This window comes from Pelophylax lessonae (genome assembly GCF_965119305.1).
Source record: "Pelophylax lessonae genome assembly, chromosome: 9".
In the NCBI taxonomy this organism is placed as follows: domain Eukaryota; kingdom Metazoa; phylum Chordata; class Amphibia; order Anura; family Ranidae; genus Pelophylax; species Pelophylax lessonae.
The window spans coordinates 249,486,792-249,502,928 of record NC_138776.1 but is presented as its reverse complement, the minus strand read 5'-3'; the positions used below and the strand labels follow the sequence as shown (position 1 = coordinate 249,502,928).

The window sequence follows — 16,137 nt, the reverse complement described above, 5'->3', positions numbered from 1 at the left end:
CAGCATTTAAACTCGCCAGCATTAGATCCCTTCCTCAATATTGGATCCCCCTGAACCACATAAGATCCCTTCAACAACACTGAACCCCCCGCTTTACATTAAAACAAGTTCTCTAGTTCTCTCCTTTGCATTATACCTCTTCCTCAGCAGCAAAGCTCTTCCAGAATTAGACACTTTCCCCAGATTAACCCCCCCCCCCCCCCCCCGAAGCATTGGATCCCTTTACCAGCATTGGACTCCCCCCATTGGCTCATTACACATCTATTCCCCAAAGTAACCCCCTATCCCTAGCTTTACCCCTTTTGCCCCTCACATTAGACCCTTTCCCCAGCATTGATGTTGAGTGGGCACTTAGCTGTCTCTCTAGATTGCATCACCAGTTGGGGGTTCTTCACACCACATGTGCTGGAGTTCATTTGTGAGCTTATTCATAACACATGGCAACCAAAAAAATAACAGTTCCCTATGAATGCAGTTCAAACTGCAGCTTGCATTTGCCCAATACTAACAAAAAAAAAGTACAGCATGCACTACAAGCATGAATGCAATGCACTGCTCGCAAATCAAGGAAAAAATGGCAAAATACCCCCAAAATGCAGCAGCAGCGCATGTAAAATGTACACATTACAAAAAATGCATTGCACCGCAACACGCATGTGCTGGAGTGTGAATGAGCCCTGAAACCATGAAGGCAGTGTTGGGAAGGAGTTCACTCCACCTGTCAGTGCCAGACAACTAGTAAGAACCACTATGGAAAGTCCTTTGCTCAGAGCCTCTTCTATAAAATATTTACAAAAATGTGAGGGGTGTACTCACTTTTGTGAGATACTGTATTCATTGCATAGGTTCTGTGGCTGATTAAGGTGGTAATTAAACTCATTTGGTGCCTTATCTGCATCAAATTAGCCTCAGAACCTTTGTAATTCAAATGTGTTTGGGTTTAAAGGGATGAGATGGCAACTCTACATCAGCCTCTATAAGGCTCCATGTACACGGGACGCTGGAAATGGCCGTTTAGGAGCAGTTGGGCGTTTTTTTCAGAAGCCCCTGAACCCATCTACATTTTATCTTATCTGTCCATGTACACAGGGTCGTTTACAGTCATTTGCAGGCAGTTGCGTTCAGGGACTTTTTTTAGAACGCAATTATTTGCGTTCGAACGTGTGTTTCCCGGCGTTTCAAAAGCACAAACGCGTCCGAACGCGTCTGAACGCGATGACCCGCGTTTAGCGTTCGCGTTTTTCCATTTTAAAGGGGAATAATTTTTTTGACCTCTAGGAACGGTTCTAAACGCAAACGCCCCTAAACGCCCGCTAAACGCGGGTACAAACGCGACTGAACGGACGTTTCAAACGTCCTAAAAATTCCAGCATTCAAAGGGACTTTTAACAACGTCCCGTGTACATGGAGCCTTAGACTCCGATTCTCCTCCTCACATCATGTCATTGTGTGTTACCAGCCAAGAGATGTGACCAGTCTCCCCCACACACTCTCTGGGGTCTCTCATACATCTCAGTACAGGGGGTTTCACTCTCCTCTTTATTCACAGACCCCAGCGATACCAGAGAGACTAAAGCCCCGTACACAAGCGTCGAAATTCGGCCGGGAATTTTCGTCCGACGACCGCTCCGCCGATTTTCGGCTTGTTAGTATGATGCTACCGACAACCGAAAAAATTCTGGTGTGCAGGCTATAAAATTTTTGTCCTCTGTCAAAACACGTCCGATTTTCGTCTCATTAGTTCAGATTTTGACAGGGAAAAATCTTATGAGCAAGACTGGGCATGCTCAGAGAAGAAAGAACACAAAGAAAGCAATCCAACACATGACATCACTTCTGAAGTAGAATTTTGTCGTGCGGGAAAATTCATGTGCAGTTTAGAGCACATTCCAACCAACAGACACCACTCTGGACAAAAGACGGACGACCGGTCGGCGGAAATTCGTGTGCAGTATGGAGCACATTCCAACCAACGGACACCACTCTGGACAAAAGACGGACGACCGGTCGGCGGAAATTCGTTGCGTGTGTACGAGGCTTTAGAGAGACCTGATAGCTCAGGTGAAGGAAGAAGGACACGTGAGGAATAAAGAAGGAATATCTCCAGAGATCAACACAGGTGAAGAATAAGGATGGGCAAAGCACAGGTTCAGTTAGCAGTCATTTTCTGGATGTTAGAGATCTGTATTCCTCCATGCTGGATACAGCAGTACAATGCACAGTGCCTGAGCTATCATTAGAACTTTGCATTCATTATGTGCAAAGGCATTTTGGGGGACTGGGTACTGTGGATAGATGGAACGTTAAAGCTGAGCCATTTGTTTACTGCGTATTGGAAAGTCACTACTAGGGATAGGTTTTGGGTTTGCAGTGGCACATGGGTCGGCATGAACTCTTAAAATAGACTGTTCGCTTGTCTGGCTGTAGAGCATGTGTGCTCAAACTGTGGCCCTCCAGCTGTTGCAGAACTACAAGTCCTATGAGGCACTGCAAGGCTGACAGTTACAAGCATGACTCCCAAAGGAAGGCACGATGGGACTTGTGGATTCGCAACAGCTGAAGAGCCACAGGTTGAGCACCCATGCTGTAGAATGTAGAGGAAGTAATTTATTTAGTGGCAGTAATACTACTTCCACTACATATAACAGCTTCCCAGTCAGGTTGCTAGGATGTTGGTAAGTGCTATACAGCACCCCCTTTTCCTGCGCTCGGAACCTGGTCCTCAGGCTGCCTCAATCCCGGAACTCATGCTGATATTAGGCATCCATGATGGCTAGGCTTTGCTGCCCCTTACGACCAGGGCGATCGACCAAACACTGAAAATACAAAGCAAAAAAGAGGGCGCACCAGCCTAGCGCATTATCCTCAGCGAGTTTATTTAGATAAAAATTTAAATCAGCTACTCACAAACAATCGTGAAATTCAGGCACATCAATTCCATACACCTGCCTCCTGCCAGAGGATCAACGTCTTTACTGGAAGCAGAGGGCTGACGCGTTTCGAGGCCGTGCCTCTTCCTCAGAGCCTGGAGGCCATGGTCAAGTCCGTAGTTTAAATATGATATGAAAGGCCAGGCCTCCACATGGCCCTCGGGGATGTGGGAGGAGATGATGCCCAAATGGGCGTGACTACACAGTTGATTGCCCAAAACTATTGCAGATCACAATTATAATTACATTTCAATTCGCTAGCCCTGAACGACTATTTATTCCACTGGTGAGCTGTCCAATCAATCAAAACTTCCCAACTCATCGTTTGATCTGGTGTGGTAAAACTGACCTGTGCATGTCTCGGTCCGAACCAAATAGAGCATCGCATCTTCCAAGCAGTGACACAGGGACAATCCAGCGCCTGGTGGAAATCGAGCCATTGCTTATGCACATCCAAAAAGATGTACATGCACACGCTCTTTGTGGGTAGATAGTGTGTGAAATTACCATAATAGTACACTGCGGACTGTTAGGGGTTGCCATAATAAACTGTCAGATGTAAATCGGTAATTGGGGAAGATTTTCATACAAGGCACATAACCTGGTGGTCTAGTGGTGTCCACTGTAGGCTTGGCTATCAGGGTATTGTAAACAGTGCACCATATCGGCGGGGCGGCGGTGGAACGCACGCCGCTCACCCCGGAACTGGCGTGCGCACCACCGCACAACGTCACTTTGCACCCGTCCAGGCAGTGACGACTTCCGACTTCAGTGTACTATAGCGGCGGGGTAGCGGTGGAACGCACGCCGCTCACCCCGGAACTGGCGCGCGCACCACCGCATTTTTATCTAAATAAACTCGCTGAGGATAATGCGCTAGGCTGGTGCGCCCTCTTTTTTGCTTTGTATTTTCAGTGCTAGGATGTTGGTGACTGTTTGTGTCCTAACAACCAATGATTCATCCTCTGGCCCATTCAGGGTATCGCCTGGCTTGCAGCTAAATGTAAACAAGGATTCTGGCTGACATCATTGACCAAACATTTGGCCATATTTGGTCAATGATGTCAATAAGCATCCCCACTCTTTTGTTTACATTCAGTTCTTTGCTGGGGATCTGTCAGTTGCATCAGAAGAAGATTTTCGGAGTCGTCTTATTGTGTTGATGAGATTGGTGTTCATTGTGATTGATGTTGAATCTACATCACAGGATGACATTATTAACAGAGTTGTATAAAGTACTCGAAACCCATACTTGAGTAAAAGTACAAGCGCTCCATCAAAAAGTGACTTGAGTAGAAGTGGAAGTGCTCGATCAAAAAGGGACTTGAGTAGAAGTACTAAAGTATTCAACATTTTTTGTACTTAAGTATTGCAAGTAATTTTTTTAAAACTTTTGCTACTCAAGTACTGAAAGTAAAAGTACAAGTACTGTGTTATGTAGTTATTAAAGAAAGAAGTCAAAAGTTTGAACATCATATTGTTTTTTATTATTTCAAATGCAGCTTTTATTTATACATACAGTAGCTTTTATTTTCGTATGCGCTGATAATACACATGTTTTGAGCTTCATGAAACCTGCCATCTACTGTTCTGGCAGTGGTCATTTTTATAATAGTAACGAGTAACAATGCAGCACAAAATAAAAATATCAGAGTAGAAGTATTGAAATCATCGAAAAAATGTAGTGAAGTAAAAGTGGAAGTAGGAGAAAAAAATTCTACTCCAGGAAAGTACAGTTACCGCCTTTCCGTACTTAAGTACAGTAGTGAAGTAGTTCTACTTAGTTACTATACATCTCTGATTATTAATGATTATAAGTTTTATTTCCAATATTTTTTAAATGTTTCTGCCTCATTAAAAGAGCTGTATAATAAAAAATTAGCATTGGTAAATGTCACCCCTGGCAGTACCCAGCTACCCATGCCCTTTATTTCACAATCCTTTGCCTATTTGTCACTCATTGACTTACATAGTTAGTCAGGTTGAAAAAAAGACACAAGTCCATCTGGCTCAACCAATAAAAAACAAAAAACAGTAAAGAAAACCCAACCATACAATCCCATATACACAATCCTATACCCGCAGTTGATCCAGAGGAAGCCGAAAAACCCAGCAAAGCATGATCCAATTTACTACAGCAGAGGAAAAAAATTCCTTCCTGATCCCCCTAGAGTCAATCTGATATTCCCTGGATCAACTTTACCTATAAATATTAGTACCCAGTTATATTATGTCCATTTAGGAAAGAATCCAGGCCTTTTTTAAAGCAATCTACTGAGCTGGCCAGAACCACCTCTGGAGGGAGTCTATTCCACATTATCACAGCTCTTACGGTGAAGAAACCTTTTGGTGTTTGGAGACGAAATCTGTTTTCCTCTAGACGTAAAGAGTGCCCCCTTGTCCTCTGTGTTGACCTTAAAGTGAACAACTCAACACCAAGTTCACTATATGGACCCCTTATGTATTTATACATGGTGATCATATCCCCCCTTAATCTCCTCTTCTCAAGAGAGAATAAATTCAGTTCCGCTAATCTTTTCTCATAGCTGAGCTCCTCCATGCCTCTTATCAGTTTGGTTGCCCTTCTCTGCCCTGTCTCCGGTTCCCCGATATCCTTTTTGAGAACTGGTGCCCGAAACTGAACTGCATATTCCAGATGAGTTCTTACTAATGATTCGTACAGGGGCAAAATTTTATCTCTCTCTCTGGAGTCCATGCCTCTGTTGATACAAGAAAGGACTTTGCTTGATTTGGAAACCACAGCTTGGCATTGCATGCTATTATTAAGCTTAGGATCGATCAGAACACCCAGATCCTTCTCCGCTATGGATTCCCCCAGTTCTGCTCCCCCTAGTATGTATGATGCATGGAAATTCTTAGCCCTCAAGTGTATAATTTTACATTTATCAACATTAAACCTCATTTGCCACATAGTTGCCCAATGAAACAGTGCATTGAGGTCGTCTTGTAAGTTGGAGACATCCTGTAAGGAAGTTATTCCACTGCAAAGCTTGGTGTCATCTGCAAAGACTGAAATGGTACTTTTAATCCCAGACCCAATATCATTTATAAAGATATTAAAAAGTAAGACTTCAATGGGGTTCGCATTAAAGTTTCCAATTTGGAGATTTTTTTGGATATGTTTGCTGAATGTGCCTGTGAATCGAACCCAATAAAATTCTCCCATTACTACTATCAGTTACTTCTATTTGTGTCGCCTACAGATGGATCCAGTACCAGAAATCCCCCAGAGAGATGTCCCCGTCCTCTGTATTCCCGGGACTCTGCACAGGAACATCAGGAGATCCCTCAGGAGGATCAGGGGAACTCAGGGGATAGTGAAGATTTTATCAATAGAATTGGGCCGAAGGATTTTGGTGAAAATTTGTCAAAGCAAAAACTTTCTCATCCGCCCATTCAACTGCTTAGGTGTATTTGGAATAGTTTACTTCATTTCATGTAGTGTTCTTTGTATCTGTTTTTTTTTTTTTATTTGATTGTTGTTTGTGTATTGTCACTTTACATTTTTTATTTTCCTTTTTGTTTGTTGAAATCGACATAAAATTTTTCCCGAAGAACAGCATAGTTGAAAAGTGCTTTTATAGCCTTCAGGAGCCTAATAAAATCCCTTGCACCATTAAAAGCAATACCAAAAACCACTTTAAAGATTGTACCTTCTTTGGTTGTGTCGTTCACCCTCAGCAACATGCTAATGAAATTCTTAAATAAATATTTTCTGTGCTTTTCTATGTAATGCAGGTACATAATGGCTTGTGGGTGGGTCCAGCAGGGTGATGTACATAGCTTCCTGAAAACATCACAACACCCTGCCTCAGTGCTCTTCCAAGGAGCCCTCAGCCCTGATGTAAGCAGTGTCAGAAAGAACAATTTCCAATGAGGACACCTGTGTCCAGTGACAACTGCCTAAAGCTGATCATACACATCATATCTCCCAACTTTTGAACTTCAGAATAAGGGACACTTGAGGGAGAAAGTGACCTGTGGCGGAGTGCACTACATACAGTGTTCAGGAGTGTGCTATGTACAGAGTGCAGGTTTCAGGAGTGCACTACTCACAGGATGCACGGTTCAGGAGTGTGCTGCGTACAGAACGTATGGTTCTGGAATGCGTTATGCACAGGAAACAGGGTTCTGGAGTGTGTTATGTACAGAGAGTTCAGGGCTCAGGAGATCACTAGGTACAAAGTGCAGGATTCTCCAGTGCCTTATGCACAGGGTGCAGGGTTCTGGAGTGTGTTACACACATATTGCAGAGTTCAATAACGTGGCTAAACGCGCATTAACGCCAATGCAAAAAGCTTCTAACAGCGTGTTTCAGCCGCTTTTTTCCTGCAGGGCATAATTCTACTTCAGAAGTGATTTAATGTGTTGGATTGCTTTCTTTGTGTTCTTTCTTCTCTAAGCATGCCCAGTCTTGCTCATAAGATTTTTCACTGTCAAAATCTGTACTGACTGCACGAAAATTGGACGTGTTTTGACGGAGGACAAAAATTTTATAGCCTGCACACCAGATTTTTTTTGCCCGAAAAGTCGGAGTCGGTTGTCGGAAGCATCTTGTGTCAGTACTCAATTTTTTAATGCCCTGTTTGCATGAGGCCCAAACAATCCATTTCCAGTAGCAGGTTTTTTAGGCAAAAAGAAGGTAGAAAATGACTGTCACATACCTTCAGCTCCAGAAAGTACAAACATCCATTCATAATTGTAACCTGAATATTTTTTTAAAAATCTGTTTTATTGAGCTTAAAAGATAAAGGAAACAGTACAAGCCTTGATGGCCCAACCCACGCAGGGGAGGTCACTGGTGACTTGGGTCCCACAGTACATCTAGCAAAAACCAACCTAATGTGACGGCTTACAAACCAGTCCACAGCACCAGGATTACATAACAAAGCATCTCCTCTTATTAGGGACACCAAATTGGGTTTATCAGACATGAGGGGGTACAGGAAGCCTCCAACAAAGCATATATTAAAGCCTCGTACACACGCAACGAATTTCCGCCGACCGTTCGTCCATCTTTTGTCCAGAGTGGTGTTTTGTTGGTTGGAATGTGCTCTAGACTGCACGCAAATTTTCCCGCAGGACAAAATTCTACTTCAGAAGTGATGTCACGTGTTGGTTTGATTTCTTTGTGTTCTTTTTTCTCTGAGCATGCCCAGTCTTGCTCATAAGATTTTTCCCTGTCGAAATCTGTACTAACAAGCCGAAAATCGGCAGATCGGTCGTCGGACGAAAATTCCCGGCCGAATTTCGACTCGTGTGTACGAGGCTTAAGAGCCTTGATCAGCAGCAGTGGATGGTTCCTCTAGCCATTTTGTCCATACATTGTGAAACTTTTTCTTCTTACCTCTATTTTCCTATGTATCCTAGTAGAGAGGGAGCTATGAATTACCCAGGCATTTCCAAAATGCAAGAGATGGATAAAGTTGCTTTCCTCCAGTACATAGTGATCGATTTCTTTGCACAGAAAAGTAACAGTCCTAAGAGCCTTCTTTCTGCTACAGTGGAGGTCGTGTCCTCCACCAGTCCCAATAGACACAGTTTGGGCTTCAGGATAAGACAGGTTACAGAGACATTTAAAAAAATGTGAATAAAGTCATCTTCTAGGTGGCTAAACCTCCAACAGGTAGAGAAGAGATTAGGATTTACCTTAGCAACCTATGAGGAGTGAAGTATGCACTATATAGGATTTTGAACTGGATCAGTCTATCTTGAGCAGAGACCAATTGCTTAAAAGGGATGTCGTAAATATCTGCCCAGTCATCATCATCCATATCGGGTATGTCCCTCTGCCTTTCCCCTGGAAACTAGAAAGCTCAGATATTGGTATTAATGAGGACATGTTGATATAAGGACAAAGCCAGTTTCAACAGCTGGTCTGTGGGTAACAAATCTTCCAGTGGTGAGCAGCATAAAGAAATACTCAGATGAAGAATTTGACCGTGGAAGGTGTGAGAAAGTTTCATACATCTGAACCTGGATATTGAACCTGTGACAGAGCTGATCAAAAGGTTTCAGTTCCCCATTAGCAACAATGTGTGAAATAGTCTTTTTGAAATTTTGAATTTGGCCCAGTAGTGAGGGTCAATGAACATGAGAAGATGGGTGTACAATGAGGCGTAAGGGGAGAGATTAACAGAAGCCTATGCTTCCCATTTGACCCCCACCAACCAGGCTTTAATAGTAGTCTTTATGAGGGGGGTAAGTAAGTATGGGGCTTTGATACCTCAAAAGAGAGGATGTTGGAATACTAAGCCAATACTAAGCCAAGAATGACTGCTTCCAACATGGTGAAGGAGTCATTCAGATTCGGCACCAACCACCAATGAGCGGTGACTAGCTGAGTGACTAAAAAGTATTTATAAAAATCTAGCATAGCTTTCCCACCCTCTAGGGTTGGTCTAGTCATGGTGGTAAGATTGTATTGTGGAGTTTGAGATCCCCATAGGAAGGAAAGTAACGTATGGTTAAGCTGTTAAAGAAAAAATTGGGAATTTTCGAAAGGTATGTTAACTTCGGCAGAATTTTCATTTTAAGCTAAAATTATACGACCAAGTAAAGATAAGGGCAAAATTCTCAACGTCTTAAGCTTATTTTTAACCTCTGACAATACAGGAAGCAGGTTCAATTCAACATGATTTGACATTACGAGATACCACCACCTCAAGGTAAGTGAATGACGACACCCACTACTGACATCGTTCACTGCCTTGCTGACACCATCCACTGTCCTGCTGACACTGTCCACTCCTTTACTTACTGACGCTGTCCACTTTTAAGGTAGGCTTAATTTTATTATTTTTACAGTGAAATTCGTTTTATTATATTTTTCTAGGTTTTCCTTACCATTTAGTTAGGCCTTGCTAGTTAATTTCTTTAAAAAAGGGGAATCTCACCCCAGTGATCTTTGATCTCCCTTATGTTGTTCAGGTACATCTCCACCTCTCTTAAGCTGACCATAGTTGGTTCGAGTCTTGGCCAGTTCAGCAGGGACTGGCTGAGATTCTAACCATGTATGGGCAGGCTGAGTGTACCCAAGTGCAATAATCACTGTGTGTTCTCCCGGCAGGGACGGCTCCCGCCTCCGGAAGAACACAATAGTTCCACCGAATGGATTCCCCCATCAACACTGACTGCGTTGATGGGGGAATCAAGCAATTTTTTATCCTTCCACCCCATGCAAAAATTGTTTCTTGCTGCAAAGGCTAGTTATAGGTTGAGGTGGTTGCCATTTGTTTGTACAGTTGGTGAATTGGTGCGGGGACGCACTGGATACCTTCAGCAACCTTGCTGAGTGTCCTGTGCATTCCTGTAACTTTAAGGAGGGGTGTGCTCTCTCCATTTAAACCTGACCTTAATCTATCCATTGCTATAGATGGGCTCCAACTTAGGACACTCTAAAAATGATTGAGTTAGGACCGCAGTACACTGGGGTGCCTTTACGAGGCCACTGCAGCTTACACAATGTGTGTAACTAAACCCCTTGTTTTTAACATGAACTGTTAGACAGGGTCAATTTGATTTTGGTGCAGGCTAGCTGGTAAGTGAGCTGGAATTTTGTTCTTTGTTTTTGAAAATCGCACCATCTTTGGTCGACTTTAAAGGTTGCCTATTCGGGCTTTAAATCTTTCTCCCATTGCAAGATATAAAATAGGGAATTGCTAGTGTTATTCCAAAGTAGTGATTTGTAGATCAAAGACAGTGTACCTTTGGCTAGTTGGTCACTACAACAGACATGTTCAAAGGGAGCGGGTGTCTAAGGCGTGTCTGTGTTAGTCAATGTCAATTTTATAAAGTGCATACTAAAAACAATTTAAAATAATTTCACCAGAAGGGATAGATAAACACCAACCTCTGAAATTAAATTCGATTTTGGTAATTTTTTTTTCCTTGCTGGAAGAGAAGCTGTCTTTGAAGATCTGCAGTGCAAGGATCTCCCTGCTTCTGCTTCATCCATTCTGTGGATATTTGTTACCTGTACCTCTCGTGCTGCTTCTTGCATATTACCCCACCAGTCATCAGATCACCAGTCATGGGGGGAGGCAGCTCTCACATGAGGAAGCAAAGTTCTGCTTTTGCAAAGATGGCCGCCACTACAAAGTGAAAAAGCATGGAGTGAGGCATGGTTCAGGGGAAAGGTCAACTGCAAGGATATGTGCTTCCTGTACCTCTCGTGCTGCTTCTTGCATATTATCCCACCAGTCATCAGATCACCAGTCATGGGGGGAGGCAGCTCTCACATGAGGAAGCAAAGTTCTGCTTTTGCAAAGATGGCCGCCACTACAAAGTGAAAAAGCATGGAGCGAGGCATGGTCCAAGGGAAAGGTCAACTGCAAGGATATGTGCTTCCTGTACCTCTCGTGCTGCTTCTTGCATATTATCCCACCAGTCATCAGATCACCAGTCATGGGGGGAGGCAGCTCTCACATGAGGAAGCAAAGTTCTGCTTTTGCAAAGATGGCCGCCACTACAAAGTGAAAAAGCATGGAGTGAGGCATGGTCCAGGGGAAAGGTCAACTGCAAGGATATGTGCTTCCTGTACCTCTCGTGCTGCTTCTTGCATATTATCCCACCAGTCATCAGATCACCAGTCATGGGGGGAGGCAGCTCTCACATGAGGAAGCAAAGTTCTGCTTTTGCAAAGATGGCCGCCACTACAAAGTGAAAAAGCATGGAGTGAGGCATGGTCCAGGGGAAAGGTCAACTGCAAGGATATGTGCTTCCTTTACCTCTCGTGCTGCTTCTTGCATATTATCCCACCAGTCATCAGATCACCAGTCATGGGGGGAGGCAGCTCTCACATGAGGAAGCAAAGTTCTGCTTTTGCAAAGATGGCCGCCACTACAAAGTGAAAAAGCATGGAGTGAGGCATGGTCCAGGGGAAAGGTCAACTGCAAGGATATGTGCTTCCTGTACCTCTCGTGCTGCTTCTGGCATATTACCCCACCAGTTATCAGATCACCAGTCATGGGGGGAGGCAGCTCTCACATGAGGAAGCAAAGTTCTGCTTTTGCAAAGATGGCCGCCACTACAAAGTGAAAAAGCATGGAGCGAGGCATGGTCCAGGGGAAAAGGTCAACTGCAAGGATATGTGCTTCCTGTACCTCTCGTGCTGCTTCTTGCATATTATCCCACCAGTCATCAGATCACCAGTCATGGGGGGAGGCAGCTCTCACATGAGGAAGCAAAGTTCTGCTTTTGCAAAGATGGCCGCCACTACAAAGTGAAAAAGCATGGAGTGAGGCATGGTCCAGGGGAAAGGTCAACTGCAAGGATATGTGCTTCCTGTACCTCTCGTGCTGCTTCTGGCATATTACCCCACCAGTCATCAGATCACCAGTCATGGGGGGAGGCAGCTCTCACATGAGGAAGCAAAGTTCTGCTTTTGCAAAGATGGCCGCCACTACAAAGTGAAAAAGGATGGAGCGAGGCATGGTCCAGGGGAAAGGTCAATTGCAAGGATATGTGCTTCCTGTACCTCTCGTGCTGCTTCTGGCATATTACCCCACCAGTTATCAGATCACCAGTCATGGGGGGAGGCAGCTCTCAAATGAGGAAGCAAAGTTCTGCTTTTGCAAAGATGGCCGCCACTACAAAGTGAAAAAGCATGGAGCGAGGCATGGTCCAGGGGAAAGGTCAACTGCAGGGACCCTACCAACGAAACTACTTACTAGTCCTTGACCCTCACCTACACTTTTTTAGGCATTGCTTTGACAAGATATAACCAAAATAAGAGGTTCATAACTCTGGTAGAAGCATGTGTCCATTATCTGAGCCTATATTAAGCACAAAGGCTTCAATATAATATTTATTCATTATGTACAATATAATCCGCCTGAGAAAGGCTTAATTTCTTGATAGAGGTCCAAACGGTCAAGTAGCGATACATTTTCTTCCAGGCAGTGAATCTAAAAATGGAAATCAAACACAAGAAAGTACATTTTTAATTTACAAACTCATAAGCAATTTTTGTTTTGTGTGTATTGTAAGAATTTGGATTCTTAAAAAATGTGCAATTCTAATGGGCTCTCTCTTGAAGGAGTAATGAGACAGAATATGACCACCACCCTTCATTCAGAGGAGATGAGGAGAAGTGTCCCAGCCACCGCACACCTCACTCGGCTGTATGGTTAGCAGATAAAAGCAGCCTCAGCTCACTCCATCAAAGCCACTCCCCCAACGCGTTGGGGCAAAACGCTTTGGGGGCGTGGCTTTGATGTAGAGCGCTGAGGCTGGTTTTATCTGCTAATCATATAGTTGGGTGAGTAGTGCGTTGGTCAGAACACTTCTCTTTCTCTTCCGTGTGTGCTTTGGGTCAGGATGGACTCATCCCCAGCCTGAACCCTCAATAAACAGCGGTATCTACCTCATGGATCTTGGGTAGCCTAAGTGGGGCCTTTAAGCTAAACACCAGCCTTTATTCACTATAATATCGTGGCCTATAAAATGTAATAATTTAGAACTACCAGTATATTTATTGACAGCATCATATATGCCAGAGCTACTATAGAAATATATTAGTATATTAAAAGCACATCTGGCAAAAATTGCAACTCCTTCAGCCCTCCCTCCCGCCCATTCACTTAAAAAAAACACCCTTCCTAGGCCCCTATTTACTCACCTGAATTTGCTGTCCGTGGCACCTCTTCTAGGGTGATCCATCGCTGCAGCCTGGTGCTGCCACTGACAAGTCTTGCTGCTGCTCCCCATCCTAACATCACCACTGCTGGAGTCTTCAGGACCCTATGGTAAGGTGACCGGACATCCCCAGTTTCCAGGTACAGTCCCCAATTTTAAGGGGCTGTCCCTAGGAAAAAAAATGTCCCGGATTTCATCCCTGGTTAAAACAATGTATCCTCGATTTCTGTACAGGTGTAAAAGAAAAGTATTCAAATGTTTTTTATTTTGGAACCATACTTACCTAGGTGGATGCAGCATCGGTCCGATGTTTCTAAGGCTGAGAACCAAGCAATTAAACAACGCTGATCGCTCGGTTCCCAGAGCTCCCTGAGCAGAGAGCTGGTGACTGTTAGTCACCGCTGTCTGCTCTGCCCCTCCAGCGCTCACTGGGGAGCTGGGCTTTGCAGGGGGTGGGAGCAGCCAGCATAGGCTCTCAGCGGCCCGCTGAGAGGCTGAACCGGGTGCCGGTCCAGGCATGTGGGCAAAGCCCGACTATGTTGTTGCGATCTTTCCCAATCCTGGACCTGCTCTGTGATGTCAGCTGTCTGCTGAAAACGGGTCACAGGAGTGCAGAAGGAACTGCACTCCAGTGATCCACAGGAGAAATACAGCCAAACGAGCTTTGACTGTACTTAGTAATGTGGTTCCTGGCCTGGGGGAGGTGGAAGGACATTCTATCTTAGCAACACTTCTATGACTGGCATAGGTATGCCCACAGGGTGTGCCAGGTGCCTGGGGACACCCTAATCACCTAGTGCGCATTAGCATTAGCACTCTGTAGCAGCGGGGAGATGAGAAAGATCTCCCTCTTACTGGCTCGGCCATAGGAGAAGTGCTTACGCACTTCTTTCACTGTGATGGCAGGGAGATCAATGTGCCAGGGCCATATATATATACAGTATATATATATATATATATATATATATATATATACATATATATATTGTAAGGGTTTGGCTCGGTAGCGGTTGTGGGTGACCCCCTGGGTGGGTTTGCTACACAGAGAGACAGCCGAGGAGTGGTTGAAAACAACGGTCTATGGTTTATTCTTCCAATTTGCTGGAAACAAGTGCAAGCATCCAAACAGCATAAACCAAACAAACATAAAATAAACCCTGGCCACTTGGGGCGTCTACCTTCACAACACAGGAACCTAACTATGGAGTCTGTCACAACCTACTGCTGGGCAGACACTGCTGGTCATACAGCAGAAAACCAATAGTCTATTTGTTTTCTTTTCACACAGATAAAGTCAACATCACCTCACCTTCAGAAGTCTTTCTCAGCTCACTGCTCTCCTTAACGCAAAAAGCCTCAGGATGCAGCAATCAGTAGTCATCCTCTGGATAACTTATAGAGGCCTTAATTGCCTCATTCTGAATAGCTGAAGCTTTCCAACGTCCTTAAACATTTCTGGCTATCTCCGCAGCCGACACCTGATAGTAATTGGTGAATTGTCTAAACAAGGCAGAAATGTATCTCCCGTCTGTGACAACACCCACAGATTTACCTGACTTCCTGTCACAATATATATATATATATATATATATATATATACACACACACACACACGCATGTGTGTTTCAGCTTTTGGGTGCACACCCTAATGCCACAGGCTGCGCACACCTATGATGACTGGCCTGGAGCAGGAGGAGGGAGGGGAGGGGTATGTCTGCTCCCGGCTTTGTCCAGGGTTATTGATAATGTCAGATGCCAATATTATGCGGCCTTCTTAGTTACCCCCCTCTGAACTTGTTCAGACTTTGGGAGGTAAGAGTATGGATTATTTTCTGCCTTGCATTTGCTTGTGATGGTGACCTGCAGTGTGCACCTGGGCCTGCATTTTTGGCCAAGAGCAAGGTAAGCTTGAGTATTATTAAACCATACCCCTTTAAGCCCCTCCCACTGTTAGCACAATTTGACCACTCCCATCATTTGATGTGACACTCTTCATGACACTCTTATCTCCACCCCCCCCCCAATAAAAGTGAGTTTGGTCAGTAGGATATCCCCAGATTTCATTTTGAAATTCTGGTCCCCTTACCCAATGAGGATCCTGCAGATGGACTTTAAGAAGGACCCATGTCACCAGGCAGCGATGTGGGCACCCGAAGAAGGATCCTCCCACTTTGCAGTGAAGAGGTGGGAAGACTTAAGTCCCAGGGCATCCCATTACTACAGATTTAGGTAGTACTAATACTTTGGCCATTTAAAGTAGGTGTTTAGGCTTTATAACTCCTACCCTTTATAAAGCTGCCACTCCACTGCTCCCCATTGCTCTGCATGCAACTATGCACACATTGCAGTTTCTATGTGGTCACATGACCGCACAGCCTCGGCCCATCTGTTTGATGTGTGGCTGGTGGAAGGAGATGCTCTGCCCTTTCGACAACCCTCCACCTAGATGAAGTCTAAGGCATTCCGCCCTGTTGTCAGACGTGCCCATCACACGAAGGGGCGGGGGCTTTGCAGTCAGATGACTGCATAGAAAACCAGGCAAAAGCGA

At 44.4% G+C, this 16,137-nt stretch overlaps 1 protein-coding gene across 1 annotated transcript in view; it reads right to left on the bottom strand.

The window, feature by feature from the left end:
• Nucleotides 1-12,745: 12,745 nt before the first annotated feature.
• The window catches only part of LOC309562624 (NACHT, LRR and PYD domains-containing protein 3-like), a 52,817-nt gene continuing 49,425 nt past the window's right edge, over nt 12,746-16,137 (bottom strand). The window contains exon 12 of the mRNA XM_082266877.1: nt 12,746-12,859. The gene's annotated coding sequence lies outside the window, so the exon portion shown is untranslated. The remainder of the gene's footprint in view (nt 12,860-16,137) is intronic.